Source organism: Stenella coeruleoalba (assembly GCF_951394435.1).
Source record: "Stenella coeruleoalba genome assembly, chromosome: 11".
Classification (NCBI taxonomy): domain Eukaryota; kingdom Metazoa; phylum Chordata; class Mammalia; order Artiodactyla; family Delphinidae; genus Stenella; species Stenella coeruleoalba.
Genome location: NC_137157.1, coordinates 79,579,092 through 79,599,342, shown reverse-complemented (window position 1 = coordinate 79,599,342; position 20,251 = coordinate 79,579,092). Strand labels below are relative to the sequence as shown.

At 40.6% G+C, this 20,251-nt stretch overlaps 1 protein-coding gene across 7 annotated transcripts in view; it reads left to right on the top strand.

The window, feature by feature from the left end:
* Nucleotides 1-20,251, top strand: part of PPFIBP1 (PPFIA binding protein 1) — a 178,354-nt gene that overhangs the window by 44,482 nt on the left and 113,621 nt on the right. For all 7 annotated transcript variants that reach the window (XM_079938497.1, XM_079938495.1, XM_079938499.1 and 4 more), the window contains exon 2: nucleotides 10,930-11,024. The gene's annotated coding sequence lies outside the window, so the exon portion shown is untranslated. The remainder of the gene's footprint in view (nucleotides 1-10,929; nucleotides 11,025-20,251) is intronic.

Here is a 20,251-nt window from a genome sequence, read left to right as displayed (position 1 = left end):
TGCCAATAGCAATCCATTCATGAAATGTAAGTAAAATTTGGTCTCCCTCGCAACAGAAATAGTTGCCGTGGCCGACCATGTCTTCTGGGCCAGCTGTTGAGGGTGGTCCACGCCTCTGCTTTTGTCCTCACTGCTCTCCCCAGGCCCCGCATGCTCTGCCTCACTTCAGTTATTCCAGTGTATTATATACATTTTATATAGCGACAGAGGGTAAATATCTTGGATCCTGTTGTCTTCAGTTAAAAGTATATCAAAACTGTTTTGTTTCTTCATGGTCTTCATTATGACAACCTGAGTGGTTTCTTAATTTTTTTATTTTTACATGCCAATATTAATTAAACCATTTACTATCCCTCTAAAAATAGATATTCAGGTATTTCCAGTTACTTACTGTTATTTAGAATTCTGTATTGAACACCTCTGTGTATATTAAATTTTGTTTTAGGCAAATTATTTCCTAAGATCAGTGGATTGGAGTGGAATTACTAAGTCTTACTGCAATAGAGCATTAATGCTTTCCTCAAGTACGAAAGAATTAAATCCATTGCCGCTAACCGTGAATGACCAGCAATTTCACTACAACCTTGAAACTATGAATGTTAGGATTTTTTGTTTTGGTATATGTAAAATGGTAACTCAGGGCTGCTTAATATACATTTTTGGTTAGCATTTTGAATGAACATTTCCCCATGTTTTAATTTATATAATATTTTCCTCCTAGGAGATTGGGGCTTAGATTTATTTTCCTTAAAAGTATAAACACTTAAATAAAGTTGTATTTTATATACTCTATAGTAATCATTTCCTTTATCCAGTATGGCATTTCTATTAGCATCTCTAATAAAAGGATACCTGTAATATTATTCTGCCCATTTGTTGGATGAGGAAACTTGAGGCTTAGGTGAAGTAACTTGACCAAAATCATATACGTGAAAAGCTATGGACCTGGAATATTAAAACCCAGGCTGATCTATTCCAAATTCTACACTTTCAGTCATCATGCTCTGCTCTCTTGGACAGAAATAATACATGATCTTTAATGTAAAATTATAAAATACAGATAAGCAAAAAGGAAAATAAAATCACATTCATCTGAAATTCTACCACTGTCAGCATGCTGGTCTATGATAGCATATCTCAGAGGAGGAAAGAAGACTCACAGACAGACCCTGGGAGTAGGAGAGGTTTTGAAAAAACATGGGTACACTTGTCCATTCATTTGCCACTTCATCTGCCCCCCCGCCCATTTCTCTCTATTGAAAGATATGTGACTGGTAGTAGACTTCTGCAGGGTCAGGGATGAAGGGGAAGAAGGAAGTATTGAAAACCATAGATGGTTATCCTTCCTGATTTTTTACCTTATGTACATGTATATTTACAAAAATCAATATATCATGAACATCCTTCTGTGTCATTAACCATTGGTAACCACACCCTTCTAAACCTTGGCCTGCTTAATATTCTATCTAATGGGTGTACTTCAGTGTAGCTATTGCTAGACACAATTAGATTGTTTCTGTTTTTTCTTATAAATAACGTTGTGAAAATTAGGTACAAAAATCCTTGCCCACTTCTCCAAGCGTTTAGTTTAGCTTAGTTAATGTGGAGTGCTGGGTCAAAGGCTACCAAATTTTTAGGGCTTATGATAACCACTGCCAGTTGCCAGTATACCCTTGAAAAAGCCATCTACCAATTTGGCCCCCATTAAAATGAGAAAGAGGAAAGGGGAGGAAAAGAAAGAGAGCAAACAATCTCTTGATAGCATGAAGAGGATAAGAAAAGCTAGGGCGTCAGCCTTGGACGGTATGATTTGAAAGAAGTGGGGTTGCCTTTTTGTGGGGTAGAACCTTTCATGATAGAGGTGAGCTTCATTTTGTCCCTTGTATTTTTTTCTTATTGAAGGTTAGGGGTACATGAGGAGTGGAACATTAAATGTTTCATCCTGTATCCTTTTTTATAATTGCTATGGATTCTTTTTTGAGATTTAGAAAATTTATAGGTCATTGTATCTTTCTGAATATGGAAGCTGAAAATCAAATAGGTATTTTAACTGGTGTTTTTCTAAACAAATACATCTTATTCTAGTTTAAATAAGTCCATAAAGCCCCAGGTCTTATGGTGGTTGACAGGATTTTTAACAGGAGGTAGCTGAGTTGGACCTCTCTTAGGCAGGAAACTCTCAGCTTTGGATATACTTGGACACTTCTTTATTATAAGGTGGTCTTGTATTTTGAATGTATATATGTAAGCCTATATATATATATATTCAATTCCTTATATTTCAGGAGCGTAATTCTTAGGAAATAAGTCAGTGAACCCACCAATCCATTTCTTTCTAAACACACATGATGCAGAGATCATGGGTCTAGTCTGACAAAGAAAACACACCTATCCCATGTGGGGCAGTTTAACGGGAAGAGTCCTTACTGCTGAGTCAGCAGTGATGGAGTTCATAATGGGTCAGCCCACTTTCCAGAGCTATGATGACCTCACCGGGGTATGTTGGTTCACAGAGTTCTACTGGCATGATAAAGTGTTATATACCAGTGAGCTGAAGTCATTGTTTTAATTCAAACAATCACTATACAAATTTAACACTAGTTCAGAATGCTCTTTCGGAATGCTGTGGGATCCAAGTGGTTTGATCTCATATTTTTTGAGTGATATTTGCAGTAACACATTAATTAATGATAGAGGAGGAAGGACTTGAATCTATAGGATTTCTTGGGTATGGAGACCAGAGTCTTAGGGGTAGTGCAGTTGTTTTTCCTATATTTTCATAAGGGACAGAACATTTATAGAATATTTTTCCCTCTGAGGACATGACTGACTGCAGTCAGCAATCTCTGATTTCTACCAAACTACCCCTATGCTTCAAGAAGTGTGCAAATAATGGGAACATCTACTCTAAAATTCTTGCCCCCAGATGAATTGAAATCCACTGTTTAAATATAACAGGTAAATTTTACATTATGGTTCGTAATATTTTCATATGAAGTTTTAATATGTTGTTATGTAAGATTTTCACTGTGGTACATGATATTTGTCATAAAAAAATGAAGTTTAAAGTATTTGTCACAAAGGAAAATCGGTGTGCCCGGAAGCTGAGCTGTGTTCATTCTCTCACCTCCACTCCCAGCGTACTGCCCCATAACACGTGCAGTCGTGCATATATTTATTTTTACATAAAACTTTATGGCAGACTTTAATCACTTCAATCAATTCAGTAAAAAGTGCAAAGAATAACAACTTTTGAATTCCAAAATTTCTTAGAATCTTTGAATTAGAATCTTTTTAGGAAATAAAAAATAATTTGCCAATATTGGCAAAGCTGGGCATAAAACTTTAGAATTTAAAAAAAGGCAAGCTGGGCTTCCCTGGTTTTGTAGTGGCTGAGAGTCTGCCTGCCAATGCAGGGGACACGGGTTCGTGCCCCGGTCCGGGAAGATCCCACATGCCGCAGAGCACCTGGGCCCGTGAGCCATGGCCGCTGAGCCTGCGCGTCCGGAGCCTGTGCTCCTCAACGGGAGAGGCCACAACAGTGAAAGACCTGCGTACTGAAAAAAATAAAATAAAAGATTAAAAAAAGGCAAGCTGTTACTAAACAACACAAATATGATTGTGAAACATGTTAATTTAAAAACATGTGCCCTTAGACAGATGAATGGATAAAGAAGATGTGGCACATATATACAATGGAATATTACTCAGCCATAAAAAGAAACAAAATTGAATTATTTGTAGTGAGGTGGATGGATGTAGAGTCTGTCATACAGAGTGAAGTAAGTCAGAAAGAGAAAAATGAATACCGTATGCTAACACATATATGGAATCTAAAAGAAAAAATGGTTCCGAAGAACCTAGGGGCAGGACAGGAATAAAGACGCAGACACAGAGAATGGACTTGAGGACACGGGGAGGGGGAAGGGTAAGCTGGGATGAACTGAGAGAGTGGCATAGACATATATACACTACCAAATGTGAAATAGATAGCTAGTGGGAAGCAGCCGCATAGCACAGGGAGATCAGCTCAGTGCTTTGTGACCACCTAGAGGGGTGGGATAGGGAGGGTGGGAGGGAGGGAGATGAAAGAGGGAAGAGATTAGGGGACATATGTATATGTACAACTGATTCACTTTGTTATAAAGCAGAAATTAACACACCATTGTAAAGCAATTACACTCCAATAAAGATGTTAAAAATAAATAAAAACGTGGCCCTTATTTGATGTAATATGTCAGTAGACATTGTGAATACTAAAATTTTGCAACCTCGAGGGAAATTTGACTATTGAATTTGATTTTGACATGGAAAGTGGGATCACCGAGGACTCTGGGACCTCGGAGATTATCAGGTTGTTCTTTCAGCTGGTGTTTACAGCATGGTGCTTAGTACTGTGAGAACACACACAAAACTGGACACTTAACCTTTTTAACACTGAAGGGATTAGTCTGAAGCCCTTTGTCCAGCCTCAGATTTTCAAATACACATGATGTATAATTTCTTCAACTCTTTAACCTCTGTTTTTTTGGTTTTTTTTTTTTTTTTTCGCTAAGAGTCATCACTTTCTTGTACTGCTTCACTTGATCTTTACTTCTATCCCTAGTCCTAGCCGTTAGCTTTTTGTCTAACCATCCCACATAGAAATAAGTTTTCAGTCTGTTCATATGAGTTACTGGAGGCAGAAAACAAAGCTGTGTTGGAATACAGATGTTCATGGTTGGCTGGGCCCCATGTCACTAGCCAAACAGCCCAAGTTTTTAATTTAAATTTACTTCTCAGCTAAACTAGCCTTACTTGTCAGGAACCTTGAACCTACAATTTGAAAATGCCAAGGGTCTATTTGAAACAGTCTATTCTTTGATAACAAAATCTCATTCAGGAGGCAAAACATACTTTGGGAATATTTAAACAGTGGAAATCAATGTGTGATTAGATGCCCAAATGAATGAATGGGTTGAAACATGAAACGCTGTTGGCAGTGAGAGATGGGAAGACTACATGGGGGCATAATATGAAAGGCTTTATTATTTGAACAAGACGTGAGGACTGGCTACAAATATGGTTTGGGGCATAGTTAGGCATCAACCTGATTTATTTGATTGTAACTCCTACACACCCTATTTCCGGTCAAAGGGAGCCAGGATTTTGGACCCAGGACTATCTGGCTTTGAAGTCTATGATGTAAACCTTTATCCTGTATAGTTACCCCTACGACTTTATGAACTCAACCACTCTATAAGGTTCCCCCCTTCCTTCAAGATCCGACTCAGTGATGGCCTCTCTCTAACATCTTTTTAGATCCCCTGGTCTGGGTCCTGTAGCACTTTGAACCTTTAATATACATCTTTAGTTTAGTCCTTTATGTACTTGTTTCCCCTCCTGGATTGTGAAGATCCAACCCTCATAGGAAATAAAAATTATATTCCACAATATTTAGCACAGAGATTTGGCCTGTACACTGGATGCGATGTTGGCAGTAGAAGTGAAAAAAGGGGAGTCTGGATTGAGTATGGCCTCAGAAGCAAGAGTAGAGGGATGAAGCATGAGTCGACATGATTTGCTGGAGAAAGAGCAGGCCATCCAGTTTACATGAAAGACCAAAAACAGGAATAAGATTGGAAAAGTAAGTAAGGGATAAAATGAGGAGGGTCTTAAATGTCAAACTCAAGGATTTGGACTTTGCAGATATGGGAACCAATCAAAAACTAGCCTAAGAAGATGGCTATGATCATCTCTAAGTGTGAAGTTGGTGATGAGTAATTTAGCGGTATGTTTGGATCATACAAACCTATCTTTCAGTACAAAAGAGCACTGGGTCACATTTAGGTGACACATTTCCCCCAGACATCCTGGAGAATTTCTGGATGTGGTGGGGATGACTCAGCAAGGGGATGTCTTCCTGAACCATGTAGTGGTTGATAATCTGGCTAGCACTCTCTTGCTGCAGATATGCAGAGTAGTCATTCCATAATTTCTGTTGATGCTCCCTCAGCCTTTTCCCAAATGGAAAAATGGTGGCGGGACTTCCCTGGTGGCACAGTGGTTAAGAATCCACCTGCCAATGCAGGGGACATGGGTTCGAGCCCTAGTCTGGGAGGATGCCACATGCCACGGAGCAACTAAGGCCACGTGCCACAACTACTGAGCCTGCGCTCTAGAGCCCGCGAGCCACAACTACTGAGCCTGTATGCCGTATGCCACAACTACTGAAGCGCGCGTGCCTAGAGCCTGTGCTCCCCACCAAGAAAAGCCACTGCAATGAGAAGCCTGCGCACCGCAACAAAGAGTAGCCCCCGCTCGCCACAACTAGAGAAAGCCCGCACGCAGCAACGAAGACCAAACGCAGCAAAAAATAAACAAATAAATTTATTTTTTAAAAAATGGTGGAGGATAAGAAGCAATGGGAACAAATTTGGAAGATTAGGGTCCCGCTGGTTACGTCTTTATCCTGAAGGCTTTCTGAAGGGCCTGAACTGTCCTTTCTGGAGAGGCCTTGTTTATCAAGGGAAAGATAGACATTGGTCAGTTTGTTTGAGTCTTTGATTTCTCCTGGTAAAAAAGAGAGTACTGTAGGCTTTTATATTCCCAATACCCTAAGATTAGCTCTAATCTTAGAATCAGAAGGGTCTTAAGAGTCTGTGGAAGTCCAGTTATATTATTGTTATTTTAGGTATCTTATCCTAAACCATGCAGAGGTGTACTTTACTGTACTTACCTAACATTTCTAACTAACCTTTTGAGATTTCCTTTTATTATCTGTGACTTTTATGAAATTAAAATTAATATCAGTACAGCACAGAGAGTAATAATACCAGCACGGGACCCAGGTTGCCTGAGTTCTGTTCCCAGTTTTTCCATGTAACAGAAATGTGACCTTGGGCAGGTTAATTTAACCCCTCTCCCTCAGTTTCCTCATCTGTTTCATGGGGATAATCATTCACTTCCCTCTGTTTTTGCCAGAATTAAATGAATGAATTTGTTGTTCATTTACTAAAAGTAAAGCCGTTAGAATAGTGTCGGATACACAAGTTCCCAATACATATGACTTGTTGTGTTGTAAATGAGAAAAAGCGTCAATGGTGAAGTGACTTAGGTAGTTACCCAGCGAGATGACTACACCAGGATTAGTGTTTCTCATTTCAGGATTTAGTCCACTGAAATAGCTGTTTCCTAGACCAGAGGTCAGCAAACTTTTTCTTAAAGGGCCAGATCAGATAACAAATATTTTATATTCTGCAGACCTTGCCGTCTCTGTTGCAACTACTCAACTCTGTCCCTGTGTCTTGCAAAAGCAGCCGTAGATGACATGTAAACAAATGGGCATGGATGTGTTCCAATAAAACTTTATAAAAACAGGTGGCAGACCGTATTTGCCCTGCATACAGACTCCTGCTTTAGACACTTAAGTCTAACATGAATAGAAACTTTGGATTCCATTTAGTTTTAAAATACGAAATGTGGCATTATTATAGTAAACAGTAACTTTGCTTCCTAACGATTATTAGTCTAACATGTTGCTCTCAGTTATGATGGTAATGCTTTACAAGATCAGAGGGATTTAAAAAATAAGCAGTAGTAATACATGTGTTTTCCATCTCAAAGGGATATACAGAAGTCACTTATTTAGTGGTTTGGAGAATTTTCTTGGTATTTGAAATCTGAGATTTGGGAAGGATGTTAAGGGTTTGTTTTATTAAATGGATGCAAATACAGGCTGGGTTTTGTTTTTTGTAACCTCTGTGTAGGAAAGGTTTGTGAGTCATATAAAAAGTTGTTTGTAATTATCCTTGTCATTACAGTAAGGGTTTTTCTGCTAGAAATGTTGTTTGCATGGGTTCAGATTTTTTTATGGCTTACTTTTGAGTTTAATAATGTGTTCTTGTTTTTAAATTAAACTTGTCAGTGAGCCTTTTTGTGAGTGGCTGACTGTTGGTTAGTTCATATTTATAGCTTACATCTGTTTCTAAGGAAATGACTAAAGTCTCTTGAATTTGATCAAAACTGTATCACAAAGGATATCTTTGACTTATTTAAACAAGGCTCACAATGGAAACTCAAAAAATCTAGTGGTTCATGTTTATAAATGTTTTTATGTATTCAGTCCTGGTTAGGCCAAATAATCAGAGTTCTGTGCTGAGGGAGGGATTGAATATACCCATTGCCTCTTAGTTAACCTGAATTCCTCTGGAGTAAGTTCAGGCAATACTTTCTTATAATACGCTTAAAAAAAATTGTTTTCTAATTTTACATGTTGCTTTGAAGTGGGCCTTATAGAACATAGGTATATTTTTTTCTTCTCCTTAAACTGTTCCACTGACGTTTCTCCTTCCTCATTCCTGTTCAAGGCCCTGGCATATGTAAAACACCTAAACTTTGCACATGTAATTTCTAGCAAGGACGCTGATGGGGATGAGGCAGGGCCTGGAGAAGTGACTGACTCACAGAAGTCTCTGCGTCTGGCTCCCTGCTGGAGCCCCCTGTCTCCCCACCTCTGCGATATTCACAGACCCTCCCCACCCTAGTCTCATGCCCTCACTGTGGGCTCAGTGCTTGTCGCAGTGTAGGGGCCCTCCTTCTGCCCTTTGTTCCGGGGCACTGGGTGGCAAGGAAGAGAAGGCCTGGCTCATGCCTGCTCAGACTCAGACTGACCTGTGCTCCGGGACCCAGGCTGGAACTCACATTTTCCCATAAAGGCCCTGTTAGAGATGGTGGTTGGATTTTGGTGTGATTATGTTTCTCGATCAGCTACGTTATAAGCTCATTGGGATTTCTGCCCTAGCTTTTTTAATGTAATCACTGTTAACAGTTTGCACCCTTTTATAAGCAGCTCAAGGAACCAATTCTCCAACTAAATCTTGGATCAAAGTATAAAACAGATAAAGGTGAAATTGCTCTGCCTGCTACCACACATCCACTCAGCCCCGCCTCTGTTCTCAGAAGCACCTGGGGGGCAGGGTTCCTAGACACTCACTTTGAAAACTGCTGATTAATATACCTGTTTACTGTTGGAGCACACACTGGTCTTAAAATCAGGCTTGCTTATGTATGCATTGTTAATTGCTTAAAATTTACCTGGATTGGTGTGTATATAGGGTCATATATGAAGTCAGCTTTAGGGGAGGCTGAATGGACAGAATCTTACTTGAGCTGAGAAATTCCTTCAAGACAACCTCTATCCCCCATTCATGCCCAAATTCCATTTTAGTAACACATTTTATTTCAGTGTTAAGCACCTGCCTCTTCTGAAGCTCTTTTTTTTTTTTTTTTAAATGAAAATGTTCTCAAGAGCCATATGCATTAAGTTGTTGGAATTTTGGAGCTGATCCTATCGCTTCCCTGATTAATCAAACATGTGAGATCACTGGCTCCTCAAAAGGGCAGAGAGAAGGAAACAGCTACACTCCTACTTCATAATTTTGTCTAGAACTGGCCCTGATCATATATACATTTGAAAAGCACATGTGAGGTAACGTCTCTAGTATTTAACTTGGAGACACTCAGCTTTCTCATTTGGGTGGAGGTAGTTATGAGGTATTGGAACTTTTACTATTCCTAAGCATTCCTTCACGACCAAAATATATGGTAGTACTGTAATGGTGAGGATATTCATGCCCACATATAGACTACTGGGAATTTTTTCTAAGTATACGTTATTTGAAAGAGATACAGGGGCTTCCCTTATGGCACAGTGGTTAAGAATCCACCAGCCAATGCAGGGGACATGGGTTTGATCCCTGGCCCAGGAAGATCCCACATGCCGTGGAGCAACTAAGCCCGTGCGCCACAACTACTGAGCCTGTGCTCTAGAGCCCGTGAGCCACAACTACTGAGCCCGCATGCCACAACTACTGAATCCCACGCGCCTAGAGCCCGTGCTCTGCAACAAGAGAAGCCACGACAATGAGAAGCCCATGCACCATAATCAAGAGTAGCCCCTGCTAGCCACAACTAGAGAAAGCCTGTGCGCAGCAAGGAAGACCCAACACAGCCAAAAATAAAAACAAATAAATTTATTTTAAAAAAACAACAAAAAATAAAATAAAATAAAAGAGATATGAGGGGGACTTACGTGGTGGTGCAGTGGTTAGGAATCCACCTGCCAACGCAGGGGACACAGGTTCAATCCCTGGTCTGGGAAGATCCCACATGCCGCGGAGCAGCTAAGCCCGTGCGCCACAACTACTGAGCCTGTGCTCTAGAGCCTGCGAGCCACGACTACTGAGCCCACGTGCCACAACTACTGAAGCCCGTTCTCTGCAACCAGAGAAGCCACTGTAATGAGAAGCCTGCACACCACAACGAAGAGTAGACCACACTTACCACAACTAGAGAAAGCCTGCATGCAGCAATGAAGACCCATTGCAGCCAAAAAAAAAAAAAAAAGAAAAAGAAAAGATACAGGAATCAGACAAGTCTAAAGAACAGTGTATATGTTTCTATATATTGTTTATGTATTCTTGTTGGACAAGAAAATAGTAAATTTCCTCATTTTTTTAAAGCCTTAACAACTGAGTATTGGTAAACTATGGTTCATTCATTTACTCAGCAAACATTTATAAAGTACCTAACATGTGCCAGGTACTTTGTGCTACAAAAATTAATGATGGTGGGTTTCTGCTGAAGGTCAGGCTTCAAGGAATATTTGAGGTTGTCCAGTAACTGAGGAAGTAAGGAAAAAAGAACGCCGGAAGGGAGGAAGGAAGAGAAAGGAAGGGAGAGAAGGAACAGCAGAAAGACAGGTGGAAGGAAGTCAGTTAAATCTGTTGGTCCTTAACACATTGTATTGTTTTTAATTGCACACGTGTTATCTAGTTTGATGTTCTTTGCTTATATAATAATTTAGGTAAATTATATGGTAAATTATTATGGTGTGTTATAGTTTGCAGTGAGTTTTAATTTATCTTCTTTATATTTGTTTCTTTTCAGTATAAGAGAACTTCATGGATCAGATTGCTAATCAGTACATGGAAGATTTGAAGAGCTGAAGAAAAAAAACCAATATTAAACTTGTTTTTGTAAATGTAAGTAAACTCCCTCCTCATCATTGTTCATTGGTGACATCTTTAAGACCTTTCAGTACACTCAGTGTGTAAATTTTTTCCCAGGAGTAAAGTTACTTGACTATGTAGTCTCCTTGTTAAGTCTGTGAGAATTTATGACCCACCACCCCCTTTAAAATTTTTTAAATTCTAAAAGCAATATGACTAACATAGGTGGTTGTAGAACTTTGACATGTTGTGACAGTCAGTGAGCAAATCTTTATTTGCGTGGAGAAAGGAAAACACAGACCTGGTTAACACATAAAAAGCCCTGCCCTTTTCTCAAATCCTTTATTGCTCTTTATCCCACAGGTCGTTTTAGTGCCCCATATAAGTCAGTGAGAATTGTTGGTCGACCCATTAATGACCCCACAGGCTTAGAGAAGTGAGGTGTTTCCATATAAGCTCATTTACTCCTTTCCTCCCTGCTTCTTTTGCTCAGTAATCATAATGATACTTAACTATTTATTGAACTTCTATTAAGTGACAAGCACTTGACCAATTCAATCAATCCTCATTCAACGAATGCCTTTTCTGAGTGCTTGCCACGTGCTAGGCACTGCTCTGACACTACTACCTTGTGTTATCCTCCTGGCAACCTTGTAAAGTAGGAGTTGATATTTCAGTGATGGTGATCCAGATGAGGATACTGAGGTTCAGAGCGAGGTAAGAGCGTGCAGACGATCACACAGCTTGAAAGAGGGGAAGAACATAGGGTGTGAACACCGTGCTGTCTGACTTTGCTGATTTGCCATATTCTAAATAGTGTTTAAACGCTCATCCTTGGCACAGTTGTTGCTGGAGCCCGGAACCTTCTGGGTTGTGTTCTTAACAGGAATGTGATCCTAACCCTTCTGAACCTTTGCTGTAGTCACAACAAGGAAGGAAGTTAGAGAAACATCCTCCCAAATTTGAGAGGTAGCTTTGGTACCTGGAGAGTGAGTTAAGAGATCTAATGTCTAGACCAGCCTTTCCGCGGATTTCCTGTGTGCCTTTGAGGTATTTAACATCTACGGGAAACAGTTACTCTTATGCCACCTAAGGAGAGCAGACCAGATGTCCTCCAGGGCGTCCTTCAGTCAGCTTTTTATTGAAGTATCTTATACACAGAGCAAAGTGCACAAATCGTAAGTGGATGGCTTGATGGAATGATTGTCACAAAGTGGACACATCTGTGTAACCATCACAAGATAGCAGAAAATTACCAGCACCCCAGACCTCTCCTCCCTCTATCCCTAGAGTAACCAATTTCCTGATTTCTAATGCCATTGATATAATTTTGCCTATTTTTAAAGTTTATATAAATAGAATCATATAGTTTATATTCTTTTGTGTCTGGCTTATTTGCTTATTATGTTTGTGAAATGCCTCTAGGATACTGTGTATAGTTTATTTTTTTCATTTTCCTTACTATCATGGTATTCAGTTGTATGTTTACTTTGTAGTTACTGGCTATTTTGGTAGTTTCCAGTTTGGGTGTATTATAAATAGTGCTCCAATGAGTATTTTTGTGCATATCTTTTGCTGATGATTGTATTTTGGTCAGGGACAACTCAGTAATTTGGATTCAGCAGCCCTGTGAAATAATGTTGAAGTGAACATCTTTACAAGCAGACAAGTTGATTTTAGGTAGACAGGTGATGTGTCTGCTTCAGTGTGATGTGCTAAGCATGCTGGTTAGGAACATAGATTACTCTTGGGGGTGTGGCTGGCTGGAAGCACCCTCTCATATGTGTGTGATGTGGTAAGGTTTTGCCCCCCTGACTGAGGAGGGCTTCGGTTGGGTTCAGGAAGGAATTACAGACAAGAAGAGAAAATAGATCCGGAAGACAGATGTGTCTGGGCTCCCCTAGAAACGGTTAGGGTATTTCACCAGGCAGATCAAGAGCCTGGACAAGTGACAACCCAGAGGAGGAATCAGCTTCGGAGACCTGAAGAGTCTAGGAGATGAACAGAGAAATAAAAGTTGATCTGGGCAGGCAGGCTGGAGCTCTCAAAGCATTTTTTGAACAACTTTATTAAGTCTAACTTTTGTTTTAAGGAAGCTTTGAAGAACCAGTCCCTAAAGTATGAATCTTGAGTCAAGAATGAACTTAGTAAAGTTACCAAACTAAGAATAAATGTATTTTTCAAACAAATACAGGATGTGAGCATGTGGGCTTTGCCGGGAGACTGTTCTGTGTTCAGATCGCAGCTCTCCTTTCTTTCCCCGTGATGTCTCTGTGCCAGCTTCCTTATCTGTAAAATGGGGATATGGACACACCTACCTTATAGGTTTTCTGTGACAATTTACTTCGATAGTGTCAGGAGTGTGCTGCTGGGTGCATTGCACTGGCACTAAAAATAATAACCAATATTCTTATTATTTTTCTGATTGTTATTATTACTGATATCACCCATTTGACTCTGTATCTGATACTTTGTAGAAGTTTCCAGATTATTTTTTTAAAATATGAGATTAACTTAGTGTTTTTTTTTTTAAGTATGGTGAACACTAACACAAATATTTTCCTACTTGTGCCGCCTTAAACTGAAATTCAGAGGAAAGATGAAGAGAAACATTTGTCTGTGTCCTTGGCAGGTCCCTCTCCAGGGTGTGTCAGTGAAGACCCTCTTGGTCGTTGGAACTGTTTTACTCCGTTAGTTCAGGAAGAGACCAGGGGAGCTGAGATTCACAGGAAAGCTGGGTTATTTTGCACAAAGGAAATTCATCATTTTATATATTACACTGTCAATTCTTGAGAGGCATTTTGCAAACAAGTGTCCTTATGTACCGAGGAGCTTCGGTGAGGGGCTCTGTGGGTGATTCACTACAGACCACAGCTGGTATAGTGTGTCCATTCCAACTGGCTGTGGCTGGGGACACCTTTCCACTTGTTGATGAATTCTGGACTAGATATTGGGGCAAATGGTGTAGATGAAGCTTGATTTTGCCCTCAGTGTGATTATGATCTAACAAATGAATAATCTAGTGTTCTAAAAAGGAAGCTTTTAGAGTAAGTTGAGTCAAAGACAACATTTGACCCAAGACTCTGAAATTCTAGTTCTGACTTCCCTACAAATTAGCTGTGGGACTTCAGGTGTATTATTAATCCTGGGTCTCAGTTTTCTCATCTGTAAAATGAGAAAGTTAGACTGAGACTTTGAGGCAGAGGAAGATTCTGTGAGTTTTGTAAATGTAATAATATCAAGTTTGGGGTGTAGCTGTATTTTTCTGAATGCTGTATTCTTTCATGGGTTTGCCCCAGGTCAGAAGTTCTGTGACAGCAGGTTTTGGTTCTTATGATAGTAGGGGAAGGAGTAGTTTTAAGATATGACCTAAGTTCACAACATAGTGAACGTCACAGCAAGTAAAAAACAAATGACCAGACTGTTGTGCAGGCCATATGAGTATATATAAATTCATTTTCACACTGACATTTACTTTAACCAGCTCCCATACACTTGCTTTGTTCATCAAAGGATGTTTATATTTATGTTAAACTACATAAATAAATATTCAAGACATTGAATTTAAATATATGACATAGCTGGATTATGAAAGCTGCCTTTGGCCTTATCTCATGTCTCTACTTAAATTCTCAGTTCTCATGTTACAGCCCCACAGTTGGGAGTATCACAAAATTTGGATACGTTTTGCGGTTCCAGATGTTGAAGAAATTATTTATTAAAAATGATATCTAAAAACTAGCATTGAGGGCTTCCATGGTGGCGCAGTGGTTGAGAGTCCGCCTGCCAATGCAGGGGACACGGGTTCGTGCCCCGGTCCGGGAAGATCCCACATGCTGCAGAGCGGCTGGGCCCGTGAGCCATGGCCGCTGAGCCTGCGTATCCAGAGCCTGTGCTCCGCAGCGGGAGAGGCCACAACAGTGAGAGGCCTCCGTACCACAAAAAACAACAACAACAAAATCTAGCATTGAAATGATTTAATAGATTCAACTGAATTAATAAAATAAGATTAACTGTTAAATAGTGTTATCACTTAATAATTACTTTTAAGTTCTTACCTCTATCCTCTTACACCCAGGGGTATCTGCATGAAGCTGGTGGAGGAGAACATGTAGGAAAGATTTAAAGTAAACTGAGAACTTTGGAATGTTTGTACTTTAAGACATTTAGATGCTCTGGCGACTGACAAGTAGAAGAAATATCATTTGCCTAGAGTGCAGGCAACACCCTGGTCTCTCCCATGTGGTAGTGGTTCTTGAGATCATGGGTGACGGTGGTGAAAGCTGTCTGGTTATACCACCTTGAGGTGGAATGGACCCAGGCACAGGAATGAAGTGGGACCTCAGCACGGCCTCCTCTTCATTAGGCCGAGGAAGGCCATGGGGATGTGCAGGCCGTTACGCGGGCCTGCCCACAGGATCACTCCACCCGGTCGTGTAGTGGTTTCTAAGCAGGCGATTTGTAGCCACTAAGACAGCATCATCCCCAAAGAACAGCATCCACCCCAGCTCGGTCCCTGTGTGCCCTTTGTCCATACCCTTCTTGCAATCTCTATCACTTTAATTACTACATGGGGTTTGACTTTTTCTATCTCCTGACTATGTGTCTTGGACCAAACATTCTTTATTCTAGGCAATTTGAACTAAACATTCTGAAAATACTGCTTGGGGATGGCTATCTTGTTTGGAATCGTGTGTCACATATGTGGTTTTGTCTTGTGCTTCGTTGGTTCATCATAACCTGAGATAATACATAAATGAATTTCTTTTCTTCATGAAATTCACAAAAGCTTTTCCTTTTTATTTTTCTTCCCTTTAGTTATCTCTCTCTCTCACCAAATGTCTAAGATCACCTTTACAATCAAATGGAGATTTAGTTGGGCTGTTAGAACCCTTCCTTTAAGCAGACGCTTCCATGTGTGTGAGCATGTGGATGGAGTTGGAGGGCTGCTTGAAGCTCTTTGCTTAACTTGCCAAAGTCATAGCCATCTTTTTTTTTTTTTTTTTGCTGTATGCGGGCCTCTCACTGTTATGGCCTCTCCCGTTGCGGAGCACAGGCTCTGGACGCGCAGGCTCAGCAGCCATGACTCACGGGCCCAGCCGCTCCGCGGCATGTGGGATCTTCCCGGACCGGGGCACGCACCCGTGTCCCCTGCATCGGCAGGCGGACTCCCAACCACTGCGCCACCAGGGAAGCCCATAGCCATCTTTTTATTCTCGGTTGTTTTCTTTTCTCCTCACCTCTTGGGAAACTGGTCAGTGCCTTTGACTTTTTTTCTCCTTAATACAGATATGCAAGAGTGTAACTGTTGACAGAGAGCAGGAAATGTTTACACGTCTAAATAATCAAAATATGTAGGGAGCATGTGTGTGTGGGCGTACATACACGCTGGCTGTGTAGCTGCACAGGTGGTGTGTGTTTCTCTCAAGTCGCCATGCATTTCCGCGGTTAACGAGGAGGGCTTAGCATCTCTAATGGCACTTACGTATGTAGTCTCAGCAGTGTTTTAAGGAGGAAGAGGGTTGCGGGAATTCTGACTCCCGCTTAGTGGATCTGTGGTTTAATATTGTGGTATTCTGGGGAAATCTGGGTTCTGGCACCCGAATTTCAGTTAGCCAGGGTCTCCATCGCTTTGAGAGTAAAGAAGTGGGAGAAGGGTTTTCAGTCATTCTTCAATCCATTGTTTAGCAGTAGCTCAAGGCTTTGTGCGTTATAATCACAGAAATGAGGCTGGATTCCAAAGGTGTGGTCAGTGTTCCTTGCGTCCATAATGCTAGCCTCTCTTTGTCAGATCATGGCCCAGAGATGCTCCAGCCAAGAGGAGACTTAAATTAGGGGTGTGGCAATTCACAGGCATCGTCGCAAGATTCATTTAAGCTTCAGGCAAAAAATAATGTATGCTATCTCCTTAGAAACATTATGGTTGCTTTCAAAGTTTGAAATAGCCTTGACAGCTTCCTGTGACCATTACCTTGAACTGAGGCGTAATCCCGGGCCGACGACCAACTCCTAAATGAGGTACAGTAAATTGTATTTGCCGTCTGTGTTTTTGTTTGTATTTCAAAACACAAGTTGTTGTTGTACCGTCATCTTTTCTTGTTTGTATGTTTGTTTTTACTTTATTCCTTTACCTTCATGGTAGTAGTTATATGCTTGGCTTTAAATATTTGGTCCATTTGATTCTGTGATATTAAGAGATTTTAGAAGAAAAGGTCATCAGCTGTCTTTCTGGGCTATTCTGGGCATTTTGTACTATATTTATTTTGGACCCAGCTTTTCTTGCCCTGGGTTTCTGATTAGCTGTTCCTCCTCCTTGCCTTGGCCTCTCATCTTGCTTGGAAGCATTTCAACAGATCTGTGTTTGGATGACTGTTTTCTTTAACAAATAAACACTAGCTCAACCTTGGGAAAGAGTCAAGAAGACAGGATGGAATTCTCCGGTAATGCTTCTGGTTCAAAGGCATGGAATTCTTGGAGTAGGGAAGCTGGCTTCTTAGTACACTGATGTCTGGGAGTTGCTTCCTGCTTGAGGGGAAACATGGGATTCCGGGGCATTCTCAGAAGTTTTGGATAATTTGGTGAGACTTAAATAGTCTTATTGTTTATAAATTTTTAGAAATTAAAGAATGGATTATTTGGTTAGAAAAGTGGGCTTTTTGGTTCTTCAGGGTCTAAATTGATCTTGTCTGAGGTCTGGCCCAGAACACCCCTTTCAGAGGCCTTTTACCCAGATTGTTGGAGTTGTCAAAAAACTAAGTATCAAGCAGGGAATAGGTGGTCTTCAAGGAGTATCCGACTTTAAGCATAAAGTTTTCACCCAAGAGAAAACGGTGATACCAGAACACCCGTTTATGTTGACCTTCTTTGTGAGACTGTGTCTAAGTGACTTTACAGGCACAGGAAATACCAACTAATTCTACTGAAGTGTTACAGGACCCAGAAAGTAATTCGTTTTTTTTATTTTTTTGTCTTTTTTAAAAAAATTGAAATACATTTGACATACAATATTACGTTAGTTTCAGGTATATTACAAAATGGTTTGACATTTGCATATGTTATGAAATGATCACCATCATAAGCCTAATAACCATCGATCCCTGTACAAAGTTATTATAATAATATTGACCATATTCCTTATGCTGTATATATTATGCTATATAATATTGACCATATTCCCCATGACTTGTTTGTTATATAACTGGGCGTTTGGACCTCTTAATCCCCTTCACCTATTTCACCCACCTCCACATCACCCTCCCTTCTGGCAACCACCTATTGGTTCTCTGTATCTGTGAGTCTGTTTTCATTTTATTTTGTTTTTGTTTTTTAGGTTGGACATATAAGTGAGATTATGTGGTATTTGTCTTTCTCTGCCTGACTTATTTCACTTAGCAGAAAGTGATTTCTGTTTCCTCCCTCTGTGGCATTCCTGAATCCTCAGGAGGTAGAGCTGAGAAAAAATCCGTGTGTTCTCTGTACTCCTGACCTGACAGAATGCAGCTGATTCTTGTTTGTTGCAATAGCGACATTCTGTAAAGTCACCAAAATGCTGAATTAGTGCCTACTGAACCGTTGCTTCTAGGGGATTCACGGGCTTAGGTTCCTGTGAGCTTCTGTCACAGCGTCTTCACAACTGACCAATACATAACCTTGCTTCCATTTAAAGGGACCTTATTTAATGGTGCTGATACATTAACATTGAATTCCCGATGAACAGCACTGTAACTCGTGCTTGAACTAAGCTTACTTAACACATGCATTTTCTCCACCAGGCACCTCACAGCCTTCTTGCATTTAGAACCACTAAACAGCACTTCAGCCTCATGCCTGGGGACCATTTTAAACACTGAAATCACCAACCGGAAGCACAGAAATATGAAAAACATGGCACAGGATAGACCATGAAAAGGACACTTATTTATAGTAGGAGAGCTAAGCTGAAATGAGAAGGCAGAGCATTGCCTTGTTTGACCTCAGCTGGGACCACGCACACGGGCACTCAAATTTTTTGCCACTCTGTACATGGCCATGAACAACTGCAAAAGTGCCACTGATACTGATTTTGGGGTTACAAATAAATTTTAGTGAGTGGGCAGATTCACAGACATCTACTGTATAATATAAGCAAAGTAACCCCAGACATTGTAGCAGGAACCCTCCTCAGCCCAGCTCTACAGTTCACATAGAAAGCCAATCATTTAAGGTAAAAATGAGTTACAAGTTACTATTGTGACCAATATCCAGAACATGTTTTTAGACAGCTTCGTATAAGATGAAGGCCAATTAGTGATTCCTTTTGTTGAATAAATGACAGTTAACACTTCTGCCCTCACTTTGAACACCTGTAGAATAGGAACCACATCTTGTGTATCCCCATGTTCTTGGTATGAAGGGTAATAATGGCCAACACATAGTGGGACCTCCGCAAGTGAATGAATAATAAATAAATGAATGACAGAATGAGCCAGGAGAAAGCTGCTCCATGGTGCCTGGGCACTTGAGGACACAATATGAATCTGATGTATCTTTTCAACTTAGATCATGTCCACCGTGTTCATTAAATTAACTCAGGTAAATGCTTACTAACTGTCAGAGAGAGTAATGTCAGAGCTGATGTAGCGTGGAGGGTATTGCAGCTGGGCCGGAGGATGGAACAGGAGGACCACCAAACGTTTTGAGAAAACTACTTAAGGGCTGGAACTGCACTGGACTCTTTCTTCCATCTCACCATGGAGCCTGGCTGGCAGGATTTTTTTCTCTAACATTCTTGATACCAACTTCTCTCCACTTCAGCCTCACTCCCACGCTGCCGTTATTAGAAACTTCTCTCTAGAACATAGATTTGTTCATCTCAACCTCTTGCTTCAAAAACTCCATTCTCCCCATAAGAAACAATTCAAAGCTCCGTAGTGACCTGGCTCCATCCCTGCACCTCAGACTTCAATCTCTTAACCATCGCACTGAAGTACACCCTGTGCTCAAGCTAAACTGGACTCATCACTGGATCCCAAGCATGCCTTTTAGGACTTGTGGCCATTGCATAGACTGTCCCCTCTGCCAGTGTTGTCTGCTCCTTCGCCCAGCTCTTCCGTTCAGCTCTAGCTCAAATTACAGCCCCTGTGCTATGTCTGGCAAGATGCCTGTCTCTCCCCAAGTGTGAGCTCTGCAGAGGAAGTGTCTGTGATACTCACCTTTGTGCACAGCCTCTAGCATGTTAATGTTCAGTAAATGTATTTGAATGAGTGAATGCATCTAAACAT